The following is a 20667-nucleotide window of genomic DNA, read 5'->3' as shown; positions in this document are numbered from 1 at the left end:
AGTTCAACTCTAGGCATCTCCAGAATGATGCTCTGGTTGGCTCTGCGTTTGCTTCTTTCTATGCTAGTACATAAAAATCTTTTTAAAAAGAAACGGAAGGGCCAGGAGGTGGCACACCTGGTTAAGTGCACCCACTACAGAGAGCAAGGACTGGGGTTCAAGCCCCTGGTCCCCACCTGCAGGGGGAAAGCTTCACAAGTGAAGTAGAGCTGCAAGGTGTTTCTCTGTCTCTCCTCTCTATCTCTCCCCTCGCTCAATTCCTCTCTGTCTCTATCCAATAATAAATAAAATTAGAAAAAAAAAAAGAAATGGAATAGCAGGCATGCTGGGGCATGGTCATCCTAAATAGAGTTGGATGGGTGTGGCTGTATTCAGGGGCGTGGCCAGTATGCAGATATGGACAGGCATACTGCATTCTGGGGGCGTGGCCAACACAGAAGGCTGAGTGGTGGGCGTGGCTTGTTGGGGGGCGTGATCAGCGTGCAGAAGACTAGGCGTGGCCACATGCCAAGAATGGGTTGTGTCACAGTGAGGGGCGTGGCTATGCAGGGGCGTGGTCCACATTTGAGCTGGGCTCGTGCCCCAGGAAGTGCCCAGAACTCGCTCACCTTCTGCGGCGACGGGTGTTTGGACTTAACGGTTGCTTGAGGCCTGGAAGCTGGTGACCCGGCTGTGGACAGTGAACGACACAGAGCGACCAGAAGGCCGGACAGACTGCAAGCGGGTGGTGTGCAGGGGGGTGCGTGGCCCTGGCACATGGCAGAAGGACAGAAGAGGGGGTTAGGAGGGAGGGGACAGGACGGAGCCCGGGCCCCCTGCGAAGGACCTCTGACCCCCCTCCCCTCACCAGCCTCCCTGTCTGCCTGGCCATGTGTCCCTCCCTGACCCTGCTGCTGCTCCTGCTCCTGCTCCCCTCCGCCCGGGTCCCCGGCGCCAGCACCATGCCCATCCTGTACACCAGGCTCCAGGACAACCTACAGAATCCACTGGAAGGTGGGCTTCGCTTTGACGGGTGGGGGGTTAATAGTTTAATTATCAAACTATTAATGATTTAATAGACAGGGGACAACTTCCAGAGGGACATCGAGATAGGCAGGGACAGGGACAGAGGAGGGGCAGGAAGGGGAGGTAGGGGGGTAGAACAGAGAGAAAGAGAGAGAGACAGAGAGGATGCAGGTAAGGACCGGCTCTCCCTGAGGGGGGACAGTGCCCTGAGCCCCCTCCCCAGTCCAGTGTGTCCCCTTCCCCTAGGAGCCCAAGCCGCAGGCAACACAGGACAGGGGGCAGCCCTCGACCAGGCCTCCCTCACGGGCTGTCCACCCAGGTCATGAGGTGGCTGCTGTGACCGGCCCCCCAGACACCTGGGAAGAAGGTCTGCAAGGCCAGACTGGGGCACGCGCCATCCTTAACGGACTGTGCCATGGGGACTGGCCGACGCCCCAAACCTCAGCACCCACGCCTCGCCCCTCCCCCAGCCCTTGAGCTAAGCAGTACCCTGCAGGGAGTGGGGACCAGCCCCCTTCCTGGCTCCATGTGCAAATACAGCTGTGACAGCCTACCGTGTCCTCTTTCTCAGCACCCTCGCTGCCCCTGGGGTGCACGCCTTCTCATTCCTTTCCATGTTCAAGCCCAGGAGGGCAAGAACCATCCACTTCTGCAGTCATTCTCAGCCCCATTCACATGGTTTGTGTCTTAACCCAAAGCTGACAGTGGTGCCCTGGCCCCAGCCCCGGGCTTCCACGGGCAGGGGCTTAAATGCTGCCGTGCTGGGGCCTGGAGAGGGCTGGGGTGGAGAGGTCCAGTCCACACCTCACTGTGCCTTAGGCCTTGGCTTCCATCCCCAGTCCTGCACCTGAGCACCGTGGACAGCAGGTGGGAGGGCTCTGGGTGGTGGAGGGGTGTGTCCATGTCTCTCCATCTTTCCCCTTTCCTATATCTGGGAGAAGCAGATGTGGGGGATCTCACAGGAGGAGACCTTGCGTGGGTCACTGGCCCCAGTGACTATCTGGCTGCAGTAACACAGGGGCCACTGCCTGGAGGGGACAGGCTGGCCCAGGGGCTGCCTAGGGAGGTGAGGGAGCACTGTGCACAGCCCCCTCCCCCCTCCCCCCAGTTAACTTTCTGGGACTCCTTACACCTGCTCAGTCCCTGCCTAGAGGGTCCCCGAGGCCTGGTGACTCCTATCTTCACTGATTAGCTGGGGGGTTGAGGTGATGTCAGGCCCAGGATGGGTGGGGGCTGGATGCTAAGGGGCAGGGCTGAGCTGAAGGTCAGTTGGTGACACTCAGCCAGGCTCAGGCAACTCAGGCGGGGGTGAGGTACAAGGGTGAGATGGTTAGCAACGGGGTCCCTAGGGTTCAGGGGAGCCATGGGGGGGTGACAGATGCCTGGACCCTGTCCTTGAGACACAGAGTGACTCAGGGGACAACACAACTCATCTCAGGATGCCCAGGTCAATGGATCCCCATCCCCACGGCAGCCTCCTTGTATCAGGAGGCCGGTGGGCGTCCAGTACAGCAGGGTAGGGCAGGGGACCCTCTGTGTCCTTGGTGCAAGCCCCCTACACTGCCAGGCAGACAGACAGACACAGGATGTGGCAGGTGCCCCTCCAGGCAGGGCTCTGCGTGTGCTCAGTGTCCCTGTCAGAGGGGCCTGTGCAGGCTGAGGGCCTGAACAGCTGTGTCCACCAGCCCACTCACACCTAGGAATGTCCCCTTGGAAGGTGGGAGAGAGTGGTAGCAGGAGGGAGCTGTCCCCCTGTGTGTCCTCAGTACTAGAGGAGCCAAGACCCCCATCCCCAGTGACTGTTGGAGCAGCCCCAGGAGAAGGCAGGCAGGGCAGATGAGGGGCAGGGGTTGGGGGCCAGGGACTTACCTACATGGATGCCCAGCAGTGAGAACATGACCCCCATCCCTGCATAGCTCCAGAACCAGGAGCGGGCGGTGAGGACTCACAGGCAGATGGCACCCACCTAGGAAGAGGACCCAGCCTGTCCCTGGGAGACGTGACAGGCCTGCCTTCTGCTGGCAGCATCCAGAACTGCATAGCCAGCTCCGCTCTTGTCCTTGTTGGGACAAACCTGGAAAACCATCCCCATCCCTCTCCCCACCTCCCCCTGCCCAAAGTCATAGCTCCCTGTGATTCAGAAAGACAACTGATTTAAAACGCTGCCAAAGGGAGTCGGGTGGTAGCACAGCGGGTTAAGCGCAGGTGGCACGAAGCATAAGGATCCTGGTTCGAGCCCCCGGCTTCCCACCTGCAGGGGAGTCACTACACAGGTGGTGAAACAGGTCTGCAGGTGTCTGTCTTTCCCCTTTTTTGTCTTCCCCTCCTCTCTCTATTTCTCTCTGTCCTATCCAACAAGGACAATAATAACTACAATAAAACAAGGGCAACAAAAGGGAATGTTAAAAAAAAAAAAAAAGCTGCCAAAATAGAAAAGGAACGGAGACAAATATTTTCGTTCACTTCTTGCTGTTTTTATTCCATTTAAAGACATTTTTCTTATGGGTTTGGGAAACAGCATAATGATTCCACAAAAACAAAACAAAACAAAACAAAACCTCTCCAGCCTAAGGCTCTGAGGCCCCAGGTTCAATCCCCAGCAGTGCCAGAAGCCAGAGCTGAGCAAGGCTGTGGTCTGTCTTGCTTTTTATCATTCTCTCCATTTGTCTCTTTCATTAAAATTTATAGTTTCTTTGAAATAAATCTCATTAAATATGTTTTTAAACCTCATAGCAAGGGACACATGAAAAAATGCTCCAAGTCTCTGATTGTCAGAGAAATGCAAGTAAAGACAACAATAAGATACCACTTCACTCCTGTGAGAATGTCATACATCAGAAAAGGTAACAGCAGCAAATGCTGGAGAGGGTGTGGGGTCAAAGGAACCCTCCTGCACTGCTGGTGGGAATGTAAATTGGTCCAACCTCTGTGGAGAGCAGTCTGGAGAACTCTCAGAAGGCTAGAAATGGACCTACCCTATGACCCTGTAATTCCTCTCCTGGGGATATATCCTAAGGAACCCAACACATCCATCCAAAAAGATCTGTGTACACATATGTTCTTGGCAGCACAATTTGTAATAGCCAAAACCTGGAAGCAACCCAGGTGTCCAACAACAGATGAGTGGCTGAGCAAGTTGTGGCCTATATACACAATGGAATACTACTCAGCTGTAGAAAATGGTGACTTCACCGTTTTCAGCCGATCTTGGATGGACCTTGAAAAATTCATGTTAAGTGAAATAAATCAGAAACAGAAGGATGAATATGGGATGATCTCACTCTCAGGCCGAAGTTGAAAAACAAGATCAGAAAAGAAAACACAAGTAGAACCTGAAATGGAATTGGCGTATTGCACCCAAGTAAAAGACTCTGGGGTGGGTAGGTGGGTGGGGAGAATACAGGTCCATGAAAGATGATGAATGACCTAGTGGGGGTTGTATTGTTAAATGGGATTCTGGGGAATGTTATGCATGTGCAAACTATTGTATTTACTGTTGAATGTAAAACATTAATTCCCCAATAAAGAAATAAATTTAAAAAAAAAGAAAAAAGAAACCAGAGCTGAGCAGGGTCCTGGGTAAACAAGTAAAAGCAAACATTCAAACACAAAGAACAGCCAACTCTTACTCCTAATGGGAGAAGCTGTTGCTTCTCCTGTGATATTTCAATGCACAGATAAAAGTAAGTACAAATTGTGTCCCCTCCATAAATAGTGGTGGGGCTGGGTGGTGGTGTACCTGGTCAAGCGCACATGTTACAGTGCACAAGGATCCGGGTTCAAGCCCCTGGTCCCCACCTGCAGAGGGAAAGTTTTGCAAATGGTGGAACAGGGCTTCAGGTGTCTGTCTCCCTTTCTGTCATCCCCTTCTCTCTTGATTTATGGCTGACCCAATCCAATAAATACAGATAATAAAAAATTAATATATATATAAATAGTGGCCCCTGTGAAGAGAGAAGAAGGGGCTGGGGGGGTGGCAAGGGATGGTCAGGAGGGTGGGCCTCGGATGGCAGCTTTGAGGTGGCCGTGAAGCTCGGCCTTTGGGCTCTGAGCTCACCTGCAGGCTTTTGTCCCTGAGGTGGCTCTGATGTCATCCAGGCAGGCCCTCCCACAGAACCCTTCACAGAGAGCTCGGGGCACCCAGCGGCAGCCCCTGAATACAGCACACGCCTTAGCCTGTGCAAAGGCCTGGGTGCTAGCCACCACGCACCGCACCAGGGGAGGCTCCATTGACTCCCCATCTCTCTCTCTCTAAAAAAATGTTCACTGTAGGGGACGGGCAGTGGTGCACTGGGTTAAGCACACAGAGTACAAAGCACAAGGACCAGAGCCAAGATCCCAGTTCAATCCCCTGGTTCTCCACCTGCAGGGGAGTCGCTTCACAAGCGGTGAAGCAGGTCTGCAGGTATCTATATTTATCTCCCTCTCTCTGTCTTCCCTTCCTCTCTCAATTTCTCTGTTCTATCCAGTAAAACTGGAAAAAATGGCCACAGGAGCAGACAGTGATAACCCTGGAGGCAAAAAAAAAAAAATGGTAGTAGTAGAAATAAAGAACTCCAGAGCCCCTGGCTCCCCACCTGCAGGGGGAAGGCTCCACAAGTGGTGAAGCAGAGCTGCAGGTGTCTCTCTGTTTCTCTCCCTCTCTATCTCCCCTCCTGTCTCTGTCTCTGTCCAAAATAAGTAATAATAAAAACACTTGCAACACTACTTCACTGCTGTTGAAGCTTCCTGCCGGCAGTGGGGACTGGGAGCTTGAACCTGTGTCCTCTGTGTTCATGTTTTTTTTAAAGACTTTATTTATTCATGAGAAAGTTAGCAGGAGAGAGAGAAATAAACAGGCATCATTCTGGTACATGGACTGCCAGGGATTGAACTCAGGACCTCATGCTTTTAATGTATTTTCTTTTTTTTTTAATTTTTAAAAATTTATTTCCTTTTTGTTGCCCTTGTTTTTTTAATTGTTGTTGTAGCTATTGTTGATGTCATCACTTTATTTCATTTTAAAAATATATATATATTTTTTTTTCCTTTTGTTGCCCTTGTTTTTTTATTATTTTTGTTGTATTGCTGTCGTTGTTGTTGGATAGGACAGAGAGAAATGGAGAGAGGAGGGGAAGACAGAGAGGAGGAGAGAAAGATAGACACCTGCAGACCTGCTTCATAAGTTGTGAACTGAACCCCCTGCAGGTTCCCCCGTGATCCTTATGCCAGACCATGTGCTTCGCACCATGTGTGCTTAACCCACTGCGCTACCGCCTGACTCCCATCATTTATTTTTTAAAGGTATATTTATTTATTTTTGGATAGAGACAGAGAAATTGAGATGAGAGGGGAAGATAGTGATGGAGAAAGACAGAGAGACAGCTGCAGACCTGCCTCACCACTCGTGAGGCAGCCGCGGGTGGGGACGAGGCCCTTGAACCCAGGTCCTTGTGCACTGTGATGTGTGTGCTCAACCAGGTGTGCCACCACCTGGCCCGTGTATTTTATTTTGATACGAGAGAGAGAGAGAGAAAGGGAAAGAGAGAGACATACAGACAAAAGACACTAAGACAAAGCCAGAGCACTACTTAGCTCTGGGTTGTGGTAGTGCCAGAGATTGAGCTTGTGTGGCTGTTTGTAGTCTTTGTCTCTCTCTCTCTACTGGGGCTTTACTGAGACACACACCTGCATGACTCCACCATTCCCAGAATCCTTTTTTTCTTCTTTCCCCAGATAGAAGGTGAGAGTCAGGAGGAGACCCCACAGCGCCACTCCGCCATTGTGAAGCTTCCCCATGGTGTGGGGCTCGGTGCGGTGACTCCGGGCATGAACCCAGGGCTCCGTGCGCATGGTGGGAGTGAGTCTGCAACGGGATTTCTGCTCACTGAGAGGGCTGGACTGCGGGAGAGGGTACACACCGTCAGTGCTGAGTCACAGAGGACAGAATCCTTGCAAGCTGAGCCCAGAGACAGCACAGGGGTTCCTCTCTTTGTGTCTGTCTCTACTATTTCTCTCTCAGTCATGAAAGAAAAAGTGGTGTGGGAGTGACTATTGGGAGCACTGGAGGTGTACAGGAACTGAGCCCAGTGATAACCTGGTGACGATACATAAATGATTGTTCTCTCTCTCTCCCTCCCTCCCTTACTCCCTCTCTCCCATTCTCTCTCCCACTCCCTTTCTCCCCCTTCCCCCCATCTCACACACACACAGAGGGATAATAAATGCAAAAAAACTAAAAATGGTGACATACACACAAAAGAAAAGTTGACCTTGAAGAATCTAGACGTTGGACTTACTAGTTAAAATAGTTTTTATCTTTTTTTCAGTCTTTTTTTTAAATTAAAAATATTTATTTTCCCTTTTATCGCCCTTTTTAAAAAATATTTATTTATTTATTCCCTTTTGTTGCCCTTGTTGTTGCTTTTTTTTTTTTCCCCAGGTAGGTTTCGTGCTTTAGTGGTGCACGAACGTGAGGATCCCATCAGCTAGCAGTGCACTTCCTCCACTCAGGGGTAGGTCTGCCTGCAAATTACTCAGAAATATAAAAATGACCACTACAAATTCTCTGTATCTGGTGAATAAAAACTGAGCAGAAAGTAGCTCAGTAATCTTTACCTTAAAACAAAACAGCTCAGAAAAAGATACAACACAGGTTTAACTTCTGCAGTATTGTTATCATATAAAACACTAGTAAAATGGGCTTCTTAAAAATTAAATAGTGAAATACCAACCAAATTATATACATCGTTACAGTACAGGTGACTGAGGCAAAATATCCAATTCTTGTTTCCCAGGTGGAGTGGGAGGTCCCAGCTTTCTCCTGAGGGGTCATTTTAGTGTGGCCAGCAGCTGGACAGTTGGTGGACCAGGAAGACATGCTCCTCAGGCGGAGAGGACATGTTTTATTACTTCTTGTCCGGGTCTCCTGCCTTGTCTCTCTCTTAGTGCACAGCTCAGCACTCAGGTCTTGACACTGGCGGGGCTTCTAGGACGTGTGTCCAAGGACAATAGCACCCAGATCGTGATTTATAGCCCTCCATGTCTGGGTGCAGCCTGGGCTGGTCGTTTGGTCCATGTGGGCCACAATGGGCTGACTGGGCCCTGCTGAAGCTTCTGGAACTTCTCCTGGACAGACATTGGGGCCAGCTGACCACCCATGACCACAAGATGGCAGCACTGAGGCTGGAGGGGTTGCTGTTTGCAGTTAGGACTTTGTCTGTGATCCGGCTGTGCTTTTGTTTGTTTGTCCCTTCATTGGACCCCAAATCTGAGTTCTTGTCTTTGTCTTTGCTGGATTTTTCTGTTGATTTCCCCAGGCTTCCTGAAGATGAAAAAACATCATCAGCCCCATTGTGGGGGTCCACATCTTCCTTCATCTCTTCTTTCATTTCCTCTTCAATAATCACTTTTCCTTCTCGGATTTCTTGGATGATTTCTTCTGGAAGGACAAAGTTCCTCTCTGGATTCAGGAATAGAAGAATCTCAGATTCACGCAGTGCCTGCATGTCATACATGGTGCTCAGGTGGTCCCAGATGACCTTGGATGGGACCTGCTGATCGATGTTCTGGCTGAACTTGTCTCTGATACAGATCATGTGGAAATGCCGGTTCACACCGACTGCTTGTGGCCCAGCATGGCGTGAAAGAGGCACACCTCCACCTCGGGGCTCCACACCACTGTCTCCTCGGTTGGGCTTGGGCCGCCTCCCCCGGACCCTTGTCGCCTGCCGCACCGCCGCTGCCCACCTCAGCCACCCACATGGCCCGGTAGGCCTTGTTGTTGCTTTTTATTGTCGTGGTTATTATTGTTGTTGTTATTGATGTCATCGTTGTTGGATAGGACAGAGAGAAATGGAGAGAGGAGGGGAAGACAGAGTGGGGGGGAGAAAGATAGACACCTGCAGACCTGCTTCACGGCTTGTGAAGCAACTCCCCTGCAGGTGGGTGGGAAGCGAGATGCGGGAACCAGGATCCTTACACCGGTCCTGGCGCTTCACGCACATGCGCTTCACCTGCTGTGCTACCGCCTGACTTCCAGTTTTTAATCTTTTACTTGTTAACACAACATAAGGCGGGGGGGCGGAGAGAGACTCTGGCACATGGGATGCCAGGGATTGAACTTGGAGAGGAACACACGCTTCCAAGTTAGCACCCTGCTTGCTGTGCCACACTGGGTCCTCGACAAAATCTTTGTCAAGAACTTTAAAAAAGTAAAGCTACCTGGGACCATAGCACCAAGCACAAGGACCCATGTAAGGATCTGGGTTTGAGCCCCGGCTCTCCACCTGTAAGGAGAACACTTCACAAGTGGCGAAGCAGGTCTGCAGGTGTCTCTCTTTCTCTCCCTCTGTCTCTCTCCCCCTCCTCTCTCCATTTCTCTCTGTCCTATCTAATAATAATAATAATAATTAATAATGTGTATGGTCCAGGAGGGGGATAAAGCATTGAACCCTCAAGCATGAGGTCCCAAGTTTAATCCCTGGCAGCACATGTACCAGAGTGATGTCTGGTTCTTTCTCTCTCTCCTACTATCATTTCTCATGAATAAATAGATTAAATATTTTTTAAAAAAACTGTTAAATGAGAGACTCTTCCAACCAAGAATACTGTATGTACCCCACAAGACTCTCATTCAAAGTGGAGAGAGAAAAAAAATTCTTAATGTCTTATATTTATTTTTAAATTTTATTTATTTATTAATATTTATTTATTTCCTTTTTGTTGCCCTTGTTTTTATTGTTGTTGTAGTTATTATTGTTGATGTCATCATTGTTGGATAGGATAGAGAGAAATGGAAAGAGGAGGGGAAGACAGAGAGGGGGAAGACAGAAAGATAGACACCTGCAGACTTGCTTCACCGCCTGTGAAGCAACTCCCCTACAGATGGGGAGCCGGGGGCTCCAACTGGGATCCTTATGCCAGGCCTTACGCTTTGCGCCACGTGTGCTTAACCCGCTGTGCTACTGCCCAACTCCTAAGAAAAAACTTTTTAAAAATTAAAAAAAAATTAAAAGGGCTGGGAGCCGGGCAATGGAGCAGCAGGTTAAGCTCACATGGAGCAAAGTGCAAGAACCAGTGTAAGGATCCTTGTTCAAGCCCCTGGACCCCCACCTGCAGAGGCGTCACTTCACAGGCTGTGAAGCAGGTCTGCAGATATCATTCTCTCCCCCTTTCTGTCTTCCCCTCCTCTCTCCATTTCTCTCTGTCCTATCCAACAATGAAAGCAATAACAACAACAATAATAACAACAATGATAAACAACAAGGGCAACAAAAGGGAAAATAATTTTTAAAAAGGCTGCCAGGAGCAGTGGTGCCCCAGCACCGAGCCCCAGTGACAACCCTGAAGGCAAAGAAAAAGAAAAAATTAGAGACTGGAAACTGGGTTATATGAGGTCGCCAGCAGTGCCATACACACTCAAGCCCCTGAGCTCATTCCCAGACCCTGTACTATAGACAGGATTTCTTGGTTTAGTTGAAGTGAGTGAGAGAGAAATGGCCCAGAATGCTCTCGGGTACCTGTAGTTCTGGTGCTCAAACGCGGGGCTCTCAGGCATGCACATCCTTTACCCTCCCTGCTGAACCAAAGATTTTTCAGGGCTCTCAGGCATGCACATCCTTTACCCTCCCTGCTGAACCAAAGATTTTTCAATAGGGATACTGCATACATGTTCATTCACAGGTTGGCACTGCAGCCCTGGGAGGTGGTGCACTGGATAAAGCAGTACTCTTGGATCGAGGTCCTGAGTTCAACCCTTGGCACTGTGTGTGCCAAAGCCATGCTCTGCTTCTCTCTCTCCTGAAGGTTCTCGATGAGCAAATCTTATTCAAACATCATGTTGCTGGACTGCCGTGGGTCTGTGAGCCCTGACAGCACGGGGCAGGGAGGCAGGGGAGGCAGCTGGACTGCAGGGCGATTCATGTGTGTGTATGTGTGTGTGTGTGTATATTGCTGAAATTAGGGAGACTTGAGCCCAAGCTCGACTGTTTCAAATTAAGACGGTGATGGTCGCCCCCCGGGAAATCATTTGGCAAGCAACTTCCGAAGAAGATGTAGTCATAAAAACAACAGGGGAATCCAATGACACTGGAGAAAAAGACCTGCTTAATTGGTGGCGAGGGATCTGGCTCAGCTGGCTGAGCACAGACTTGTATGCCTGAGGCTTTGGGTTCAATTTCCCACAAGGCAGGCAACAGAGTGATGCTCTGGTCTCTCGAATTAAATGAACAAGTGGGCATTTTGGATCTGGGGAGATAGCATCATGGTTTTGCAAAAGCCTTTCATGCCTGAGGCTCTGAGGTCTCAGGTTCAATCCCCAGGGGCACCTTCATCAGCCAGAGCTGACCAGGGCTCTGGAAAAAAAAAAAAAAAACGATACAGAGGACAGTGAGAGGATTGTTTTAGGGGCTGGATGGTGGCACACCTGGTTGAGTGCACGTTACAATGTTCAAGGACCCAGGTTTGAGCCCCCAGTCCCCACCTGCAGGGGGAAAGCTTTGCGAGTGGTGAAGCAGGGCTGCAGGTGTCTCTGCCTCTCTGTCCCCCCCCTTCCCTCTTGATTTCTGGCTGTCTCTATCTAAAGGTAATTTAAAAAAGAGAGAGAGAGAGGATTCAGTAGCACAGCAGGTTAAACACACATGGCTCAAAGCTCAAGGACCGGCATGAGGATCCCGGTTCGAGCCCCTGGCTCCCCACCTGCAGGGCAGTCGCTTCACAAGTTGCTTCTCTCCCCCTCTCTCTTCCCCTCCTCTCTCCATTTCTCTCTATTCTATCCAACAATGACATCAACAACAATAATAACTACAACAACAATAAAAAACAAGGGCAACAAGAAGGAAATAAATAAATATTTTTTAAAAACTTTAGAGATTCGACTTCTGGAGGCGGAGCTACGAGCAGCAGATCGCTTTCTCTCCTCTCCTCTCCTCTCCCGGATCAACTAGGAATACCAAAGGAGACTACCCAGACCGAAACAAGACAGGACTAGAATGACCACAGGAACCAGGTAAATCACCCGTGAGTACAAACATGCATGGCTGGTGACAGAGAGGAGAGAGGGGCCTAAGGAGAGATTAAGTGACTGCTAATAGTTCAGCAGTTTATCAGTGGAGACACCACCTCCAGTCTGCTCCACAACAAGGGGAGAGCTGAAGGGAGGAAAGGACTCCCCAGAGACTCACCAAGTACAACTCTGAGTCTCCATTGCTACTACCCTCAGAATCTGGAGCAGCAACAGGGAGGGACACCAGGGGACAGAGATCTAACCGGGAAACTCAGGAGAAGACCTATACCTCAGTGGCATAGCTGAGGGGCTGTGAAAGTCTCTTTGCATAACCACTGGATTATCTCTGCCACACCCTGCTTTATCTCTTGGTCAGGAGTCAGTGATTAAGCTAAGAAGCCTATTGATAGTTTAAAAGCCCTCAGGCTCCCATAGCCTACAGGGAAGAAAAAAAAAGAGGCTTTTACACCACTGAGCTCCAACTCAGGAATTGAAAAAACTGTTAACTTCCACCACGGTAAACGCTTTAATTAAATTACTTAGACATAAGTCAATCCAGGCAATAGTAATCAATAATTTGAAAAGTACTGATAAAGGGAACTCATAACATAATATATAAAATGGTTAAAACAAGAAAAAATATTGGAGACTCGAACCAGGACAAGAGTCCAGCTAAAAGTCCTCCAGAGGGTGAAGCACAAAACGAGTTCAACATCCAAACATTAGCTAAGGAAATAATAACAGGAGTGAGTAAAGAATTTGAAAAAATTGTAATCAGAAACGCAGGAACAAAAAATGAGAATATGGAAGAAAATTCTAATTATCTCATGGTTATTAGAGAGCTGAAAGCTGAAATCGCTGAGCTAAGAAGGCAACTAGCTGAACAAGCTAAAACAGTATCAGAGCAGGGCAACAAAATAGATGAACTCCAGAAAGCAGTAGAGGGCAGAGAGAATAGAATCTATGAGGCTGAAAACAGAATTAGCAAGATTGAGGATGAATTAGAGACAACGAAAAAAGAAGTAAGAGATCTCAAAAAGAGATTAAGAGATGCTGAAAACAACAACAGAGTCCTATGGGATGACTTCAAAAGAAACAATATACGCATTATTGGCTTACCAGAGGAAGAAAGAGAAGTAGAGGAAGAAAGCATTCTCCAGGCCATAATAGCTGAAAATTTCTCTAGTCTAGACAACACCAAAGACATAAAGATTCAAGAAGCCCAGAGGGTCCCAAACAGAATTAACCCAGACCTAAAGACACCAGGACATGTCATACTTAGAATGGAAAGGAATAAGGATAAAGAAAGGATCCTCAAGGCTGCAAGAGAAAAACAAAGAGTCACCTACAAAGGAAAACCCATAAGATTAGCAGCAGACTTCTCCATACAAACACTACAGGCCAGAAGAGAATGGCAAGATATCTATCGAGTGCTCAATGAGAAAGGCTTTCAGCCAAGAATACTATATCCTGCTAGACTGTCATTCAGACTAGATGGAAACATCAAAACCTTCTCAGACAAGCAACAGTTGAAGGAAGCAACCATCACCAAGCCTGCCCTAAAAGAAGTTCTGAAAGGTCTCCTATAAACAACCAGACCACCACAAATAGGACATATATCAAAACACTCTAAAACTCTACAAGAATGGCGTTAAAATATCTTCAATCTTTGATATCAATAAATGTCAATGGCCTGAATTCACCTATTGAAAGACACAGAGTAGGAAGATGGATCAGAAAACACAACCCAACAATATGTTGTCTACAGGAAACTCACCTAACTCAACAAGACAAACACAGACTTAAAGTGAAAGGATGGAAAACTATCATACAAGCCAATGGCCCACAAAAAAGGGCAGGAACAGCTATTCTCATATCTGACATGATAGACTTTAAAATAGATACGATTTAAAAAGATAGGAATGGACACTACTTAATGCTCAGAGGATCAGTCAATCAAGAGGACTTAACAATTATTAATATCTATGCACCCAATGAGAAGCCATCTAAATACATCAAACTTCTACTGAAAGAGCTACAGCAATATATTAACAGTAACACAATCATAGTAGGGGACTTCAACACCTCACTATCTCAACTTGACAGATCATCCAGGAAGAAAATCAGTAAAGACATAAGGGAGCTAAATGAAGAGATAAACTAGAACTATTGGACATTTTCAGAGTCATTCATCCCAAGAAACTGGAATACACATTTTACTCAAATCCACATGGATCATTCTCAAGGATAGACCATATGTTAGGCCACAAAGACAGCATCAGCCTATTCAAGAGCACTGAAATCATCCCAAGCATCTTCTCAGACCACAGTGGAATTAAACTAACACTTAACAATCAACAAAATATTAGTAACAGTCCCAAAATGTGGAAGATCAACAGTACACTTCTTACCAACTTCTGGGTCAAAGAGGAAATTAAGGAAGAAATCAAAATGTTTCGAGAGTTCAATGAAAATGAAGACACAAGCTATCAAAATATTTGGGACACAGCTAAAGCAGTCCTAAGAGGGAAGTTCATAGCTATACAAGCACACATTAGGAAACAAGAAAAGGCACAAATAAACAGCCTGATTGCACATCTTAAGGACCTAGAAGAAGAACAACAAAGGAATCCTAAAGCAACCAGAAGGACAGAAATCACTAAAGTTAGGGCAGAAATAAATAACATTGAGAATAGGAAAACCATACAAAAGATCAATGAAAGTAAATGTTGGTTCTTCGAAAGAGTAAACAAAATTGACAAACCTTTAGCCAGACTCACAAAACAAAAAAGGGAGAAGACCCAAATAAATTGGATAGTAAATGAAAGAGGAGATATCACAACAGACACTGCAGAAATTCAACATATCATGCGAGGCTTCTATGAACAACTATATGCCACCAAGCTAGAGAACCTGGAAGAAATGGATGATTTCCTAGATATCTACCAACTTCCAAAACTAAGTAAAGAGGAAGTGGATAACATGAACAGGCCCATCACAGCTAATGAAATTGAAACAGTTATCAAAAATCTTCCCAAAAATAAAAGTCCCAGACCAGATGGTTTTACAAATGAATTCTACAAAACTTTCAAAGAAGAACTAATACCTCTACTTTTAAAAATATTCCAGAAGATTGAAGACACTGGAATACTCCCTGCCAGCTTCTATGAAGCCAACATCACCCTGATACCAAAAGCAGACAGGGACACAACCAAAAAAGAAAACTACAGACCAATATCTCTGATGAACATAGATGCGAAAATATTGAACAAAATTCTAGCCAACCGGATACAGCAGTATATCAACAAGATTGTTCATCGTGACCAAGTGGGGTTTATCCCAGGCATGCAAGGTTGGTTTAATATACGTAAATCAATCAATGTGATCCACCACATCAACAAAAGCAAGACCAAAAACCACATGGTCATATCAATAGATGCAGAGAAAGCCTTTGACAAAATACAACATCCCTTTATGATCAAAACACTACAAAAAATGGGAATAGATGGAAAATTCCTGAAGATAGTGGAGTCTCTATATAGCAAACCTACAGCCAACATCATACTCAATGGTGAAAAACTGGAAGCATTTCCCCTCAGATCAGGTACTAGACAGGGCTGCCCACTATCAGCATTACTATTCAACATAGTGTTGGAAGTTCTTGCCATAGCAATCAGGCAGGAGCAAGGAATTAAAGGCATACAGATTGGAAGAGAAGAAGTCAAACTCTCCTTATTTGCAGATGACATGATAGTATACAAGGAAAACCCTAAGGAATCTCCAGCAAGAAGCTTTTGGAAATCATCAGGAAATACAGTAAGGTGTCAGGCTATAAAATTAACATTCAAAAGTCAGTGGCATTCCTCTATGCAAACACTAAGTTAGAAGAAATTGAAATCCAGAAATCAGTTCCTTTTTCTATAGCAACAAAAACAATAAAGTATCTAGGAGTAAACCTAACCAAAGAAGTGAAAGACTTGTATACTGAAAATTATGAGTCACTACTCAAAGAAATTGAAAAAGACACAAAGAAGTGGAAAGATATTCCATGTTCATGGGTTGGAAGAATTAACATCATCAAAATGAATATATTACCCAGAGCCATCTACAAATTTAATGCTATCCCCATCAAGATCCCAAGCACATTTTTTAGGAGAATAGAAAAAATGCTACAAATGTTTATCTGGAACCAGAAAAGACCTAGAATTGCCAAAACAATCTTGAGAAAAAAGAACAGAACCGGAGGCATCACACTCCCAGATCTCAAACTGTACTATAGGGCCATTGTCATCAAAACTGCTTGGTACTGGAACATGAATAGACACACTGACCAGTGGAATAGAATTGAGAGCCCAGAAATGAGGCCCCACACCTATGGACATCTAATCTTTGACAAAGAGGCCCAGACTATTACATGGGAAAGCAGAGTCTCTTCAACAAATGGTGTTGGAAACAATGGGTTGAAACATGCAGAAGAATGAAACTGAGTCACTGTATTTCACCAAATACAAAAGTAAATTCCAAGTGGATCAAGGACTTGGATGTTAGACCAGAAACTATCAGATACTTAGAGGAAAATATTGGAAGAACTTTTTTCCGCATAAATTTTAAAGACATTTTCAATGAAACGAATCCAATTACAAGGAAGACTAAGGCAAGTATAAACCTATGGGACTACATCAAATTAAAAAGCTTCTTCACAGCAAAAGAAACCACTACCCAAACCAAGAGACCCCTCACAGAATGGGAGAAGATCTTTACATGCCATACATCAGATAAGAGTTTAATAACCAACATATATAAAGAGCTTGCCAGACTCAACAACAAGACAACAAATAACCCCATCCAAAAATGGGGGGAGGACTTGGACAGAATATTCACCACAGAAGAGATCCAAAAGGCCGAGAAACACATGAAAAAATGCTCCAAGTCTCTGATTGTCAGAGAAATGCAAATCAGGACAACAATGAGATATCACTTCACTCCTGTGAGAATGTCATACATCAGAAAAGGTAACAGCAGCAAATGCTGGAGAGGGTGTGGGGTCAAAGGAATCCTCCTGCACTGCTGGTGGGAATGTCAATTGGTCCAGCCTCTATGGAGAACAGTCTGGAGAACTCTCAGAAGGATAAAAATGGACCTACCCTATGACCCTGCAATTCCCCTCCTGGGGATATATCCTAAGGAACCCAACACATCCATCCAAAAAGATCTGTGTACACATATGTTCTTGGCAGCACAATTTGTAATAGGCAAAACCTGGAAGCAACCCAGGTGTCCAACAACAGATGAGTGGCTGAGCAAGTTGTGGTATATATACACAATGGAATACTACTCAGCTGTAAAAAATGGTGACTTCACCGTTTTCAGCCGATCTTGGATGGACCTTGAAAAAATCATGTTGAGTGAAATAAGTCATAAACAGAAGGATGAATATGGGATGACCTCACTCTCAGGCCGAAGTTGAAAAACAAGATTAGAAAAGAAAACACAAGTCGAACCTGAAATGGAATTGGAGTATTGCACCAAAGTAAAATACTCTGGGGTGGGTGGGTGGGTGGGGAGAATGCAGGTCCATGAAAGATGATGAATGACCTAGTGGGGGTTGTATTGTTAAATGGGAATCTGGGGAATGTTATGCATGAACAAACTACTGTATTTACTGTTGAATGTAAAGCATTAATTCCCCAATAAAGAAATAAATTATTAAAAAAAAAAAGAAACCTATATCCTGTAGGCCTTAAAAAAAAACTTTAAAAAAAGAGATGATTGCGGGTGGGGATATAGCATAATGGTTATGCAAAGAGACTTTCATGTCTGAGGCTCTCAAGTCCCTGGTTTAATCCCCCACACCACCATAAACCAGAGTTGAACAGTGCTGTGGTAAAAAAAAAAAGGGGGGGGGGATTGCTTTACTATTTTGTGTAAACACATTGCTGGATATTTGTTTAGTTTATGTATTTATTATTATCTTTTTATCTTTATTTATTTATTGGATGGAGACAGGTAGAAATTGAGAGGAAGGAGGTGAGAGAGAGAGAGAGAGAGAGACACCTGCAGCTCTACTTTATCACTCACAAAGCTTTCCCTCTGCAGGTGGGACCAGGGGCTTGAACCCAGGTCCTTATATATTGTAACATGTATGCTCAACCAGGTACAATACCACCCACCCCCTTTTTTATTATATTTACTTATTTATTGAATAGAGACAGCCAAACATTGAGAGAGAAGGAGAGAGAGACAAAGAGACACCTGCAGCCCTGCTTCACCACTAGCAAAGCTTTCCTCCTGTAGGTGGGGGCCAAGAGCTTGAACCTGGGTCCTTGTGCATTATAATGTTAGTGCTTAATCAGATGTGCCACTGCCTGGTCCCCAGTTTATGTATTTACTACTGGATAGAGACAGAAATTGGGAAGGGCAAGGGGAGATAGGGAGAGAAACAGAGAGACACCTGCAGCCCTGCTTCACTCGTGAAGCTTTCTCCCTGCAGGTGGGGACCAGGGGCTTGAGCCTGGGCCCTTGCGCACTGTAATGTGTGCACTTAACCAGGTGTGCTACTGCTTGGCCCCCTGAGCTACTGGCTATTAAACACCGGGCTTGTTGTGTAGATGCCCTCACTCTGCTTGGAGTAGACGACATATATAGACACTGCCAGACTGAACATACAACACCGTAGCCCCAAGTCACAGAAAAGCAAGAGCAAAAGAAAGGAGAGTGTTTCAAAGGGGCTGCTTCATCCCACACAATGCCTTCCCAGCACTGAGAAATGGAAGGCTGTGAGAGGGCTGGGGAGACAGCCTCATGGTTCTGCAAAATGACTTTCTTTTTTTTGCCTCCAGGGTTATTGCTGGGGCTCAGTGACTGCACCATGAATCCACTGCTCCTGGAGGCCATTTTTCTCCCTTTTGTTGCCTTTGTTGTAACCTTGTTGTGGTTATTATTGTTGTTGATGATGTCGTTAGTTGTTGGATAGGACAGAGAGAAATCAAGAGAGGAGGGGAAGACAGAGAGGGGGAGGAAAAGATAAACATCTGCAGACCTGTTTCACCACTTGTGAAGCACTTTGCGCCATGTGCTTAACTGGCTGCGATATTGCCCGACCCCTGCAAAATGACTTTCATGCCTGGGGCTCCAAGGTCCCCAGGTTCAATCCCCAGCACCACCATAAACCAGAGCTGTCCAGTGCTCTGGTCTCTCTGTATCTCTCACTAAAATAAATAAATAAATATATTTTTAAAAATTTTTTTAAAGGAGGCTGCGAGAAAGCAGTGCCTTCCCTGGCCGAGCACGTGCCATCTCTTTCCAGGATGAGCTGGCCACATCAGTTTGGGCAGCTGGAAAAGTGTTTTTAGAGGAGATAATTTTTTAGGGGGGTGGGTTTTGGAGGATGCCAGTATTTGAGCCCAGGGTCTTGCACATGGTGGGGGGGGGGGCATACATTCTACTCTGCTAAGCCCTCAGCCCTGAAAAAAAGCGTATTGAAGGTGATCAGCCTTCTGGTGGTGACAGGCTTTTGCAGGAGTCCCAGACACTGAGAGGAACACATAAACTCCAAATCAAACCAGTAATGCCAAGGATTTCTCCAGTTCTTGGCAAGCAAGGTGACTGGCATTTGAGGTTCTGACAAGTTGCTGGCTGTTTGAGAAGCCAACGCCAAGTTTGATGTGAGCAACAGGTGGCTTAAGTGAGAAAATTCACACTTGGTAGAGCAGACATGTTGCAGTGCACAAGGACCTGGGTTCGAGCCCCTGGTCTTAAATGACGAAGCAGTGTTGCAGATGTCTCTCTGTCTCTCTCCATCTCTATTTCCCCCTCTCCTCTTGACTTCTCTCTGTCTCTATCCAATAAAAAAAGAAGATAGGAGTCGGGCTGTAGCGCAGCGGGTTAAGCGCAGGTGGCGCAAAGCACAAGGACCAGCATAAGGATCCCGGTTCGAACCCCGGCTCCCCACCTGCAGGGGAGTCGCTTCACAGGCGGTGAAGCAGGTCTGCAGGTGTCTATCTTTCTCTCCTCCTCTCTGTCTTCCCCTCCTCTCTCCATTTCTCTCTGTCCTATCCAATAACAACCACATCAATAATAACTACAACAATAAAACAACAAGGGCAACAAAAGGGAATAAATAAAATAAATATTTAAAAAAATTTTTTAAGTTCATAAAAAAAGAAGATATTAAAAAAAAAAAAACTAGAGAACTGGGGAGATGGCATAATGGTTATATAAATAACTGTTAACCTGAGCTCTGAAATCTGAGGTTCAACCCCCAGCATTACCATCGGCCACAGCTGAGCAGGGTTCTGGGGAAAAAAAAAAAGATTAAATGGGAAGACAGCATAATGGATATGCTAATGACTTTCATACTTGAGCTCTGAGGTCCCAGGTTCAGTCCCAACACCACCATCAGCCAGAGCTCAGCAAGGCTCTGGTTTCTCTCTTTCTCTCTGAACGTCTCACTCATTAAAACGAGCACACAAATAAATAAGTAAAATGTTTTTAAGAGATTAAGTCCGGGAAAACACATGAAGTCTACTATTAAAACTCTTGATCTAATGACCCAAGATGGGTTGGGATATTTGGCACAGCACCTGCTGGTAAACCATCCTGTCAGCAAGCACAGCCCTTCCCTTAGGTTTCCACGATCTTTGTGCACTTGTCACACTGACCCATGCCCACCCCTCCAA

General features: G+C 46.3%; 2 long non-coding RNA genes and 1 pseudogene across 2 annotated transcripts in view; 1 reads left to right on the top strand and 2 right to left on the bottom strand.

The window, feature by feature from the left end:
• The first annotated feature begins 568 nt into the window (after positions 1–568).
• LOC132532984 (uncharacterized) lies at positions 569–1556 on the top strand. The gene is made up of 3 exons (XR_009544880.1): positions 569–739; positions 851–993; positions 1252–1556. It is a non-coding gene; the product is annotated as an uncharacterized LOC132532984 (long non-coding RNA).
• A 6129-nt stretch (positions 1557–7685) lies between these two features.
• Positions 7686–8748, bottom strand: LOC103115331 (MRG/MORF4L-binding protein-like; annotated as a pseudogene).
• A 1556-nt stretch (positions 8749–10304) lies between these two features.
• The window catches only part of LOC132533124 (uncharacterized), a 215632-nt gene continuing 205269 nt past the window's right edge, over positions 10305–20667 (bottom strand). The window contains exon 3 of the long non-coding RNA XR_009545011.1: positions 10305–10329. This is a non-coding gene — a long non-coding RNA (uncharacterized LOC132533124). The remainder of the gene's footprint in view (positions 10330–20667) is intronic.

The sequence above is a fragment of the Erinaceus europaeus genome, chromosome 15 (assembly GCF_950295315.1).
Source record: "Erinaceus europaeus chromosome 15, mEriEur2.1, whole genome shotgun sequence".
In the NCBI taxonomy this organism is placed as follows: Eukaryota; Metazoa; Chordata; class Mammalia; order Eulipotyphla; family Erinaceidae; genus Erinaceus; species Erinaceus europaeus.
This window is presented reverse-complemented; position numbering and strand designations above follow the sequence as displayed.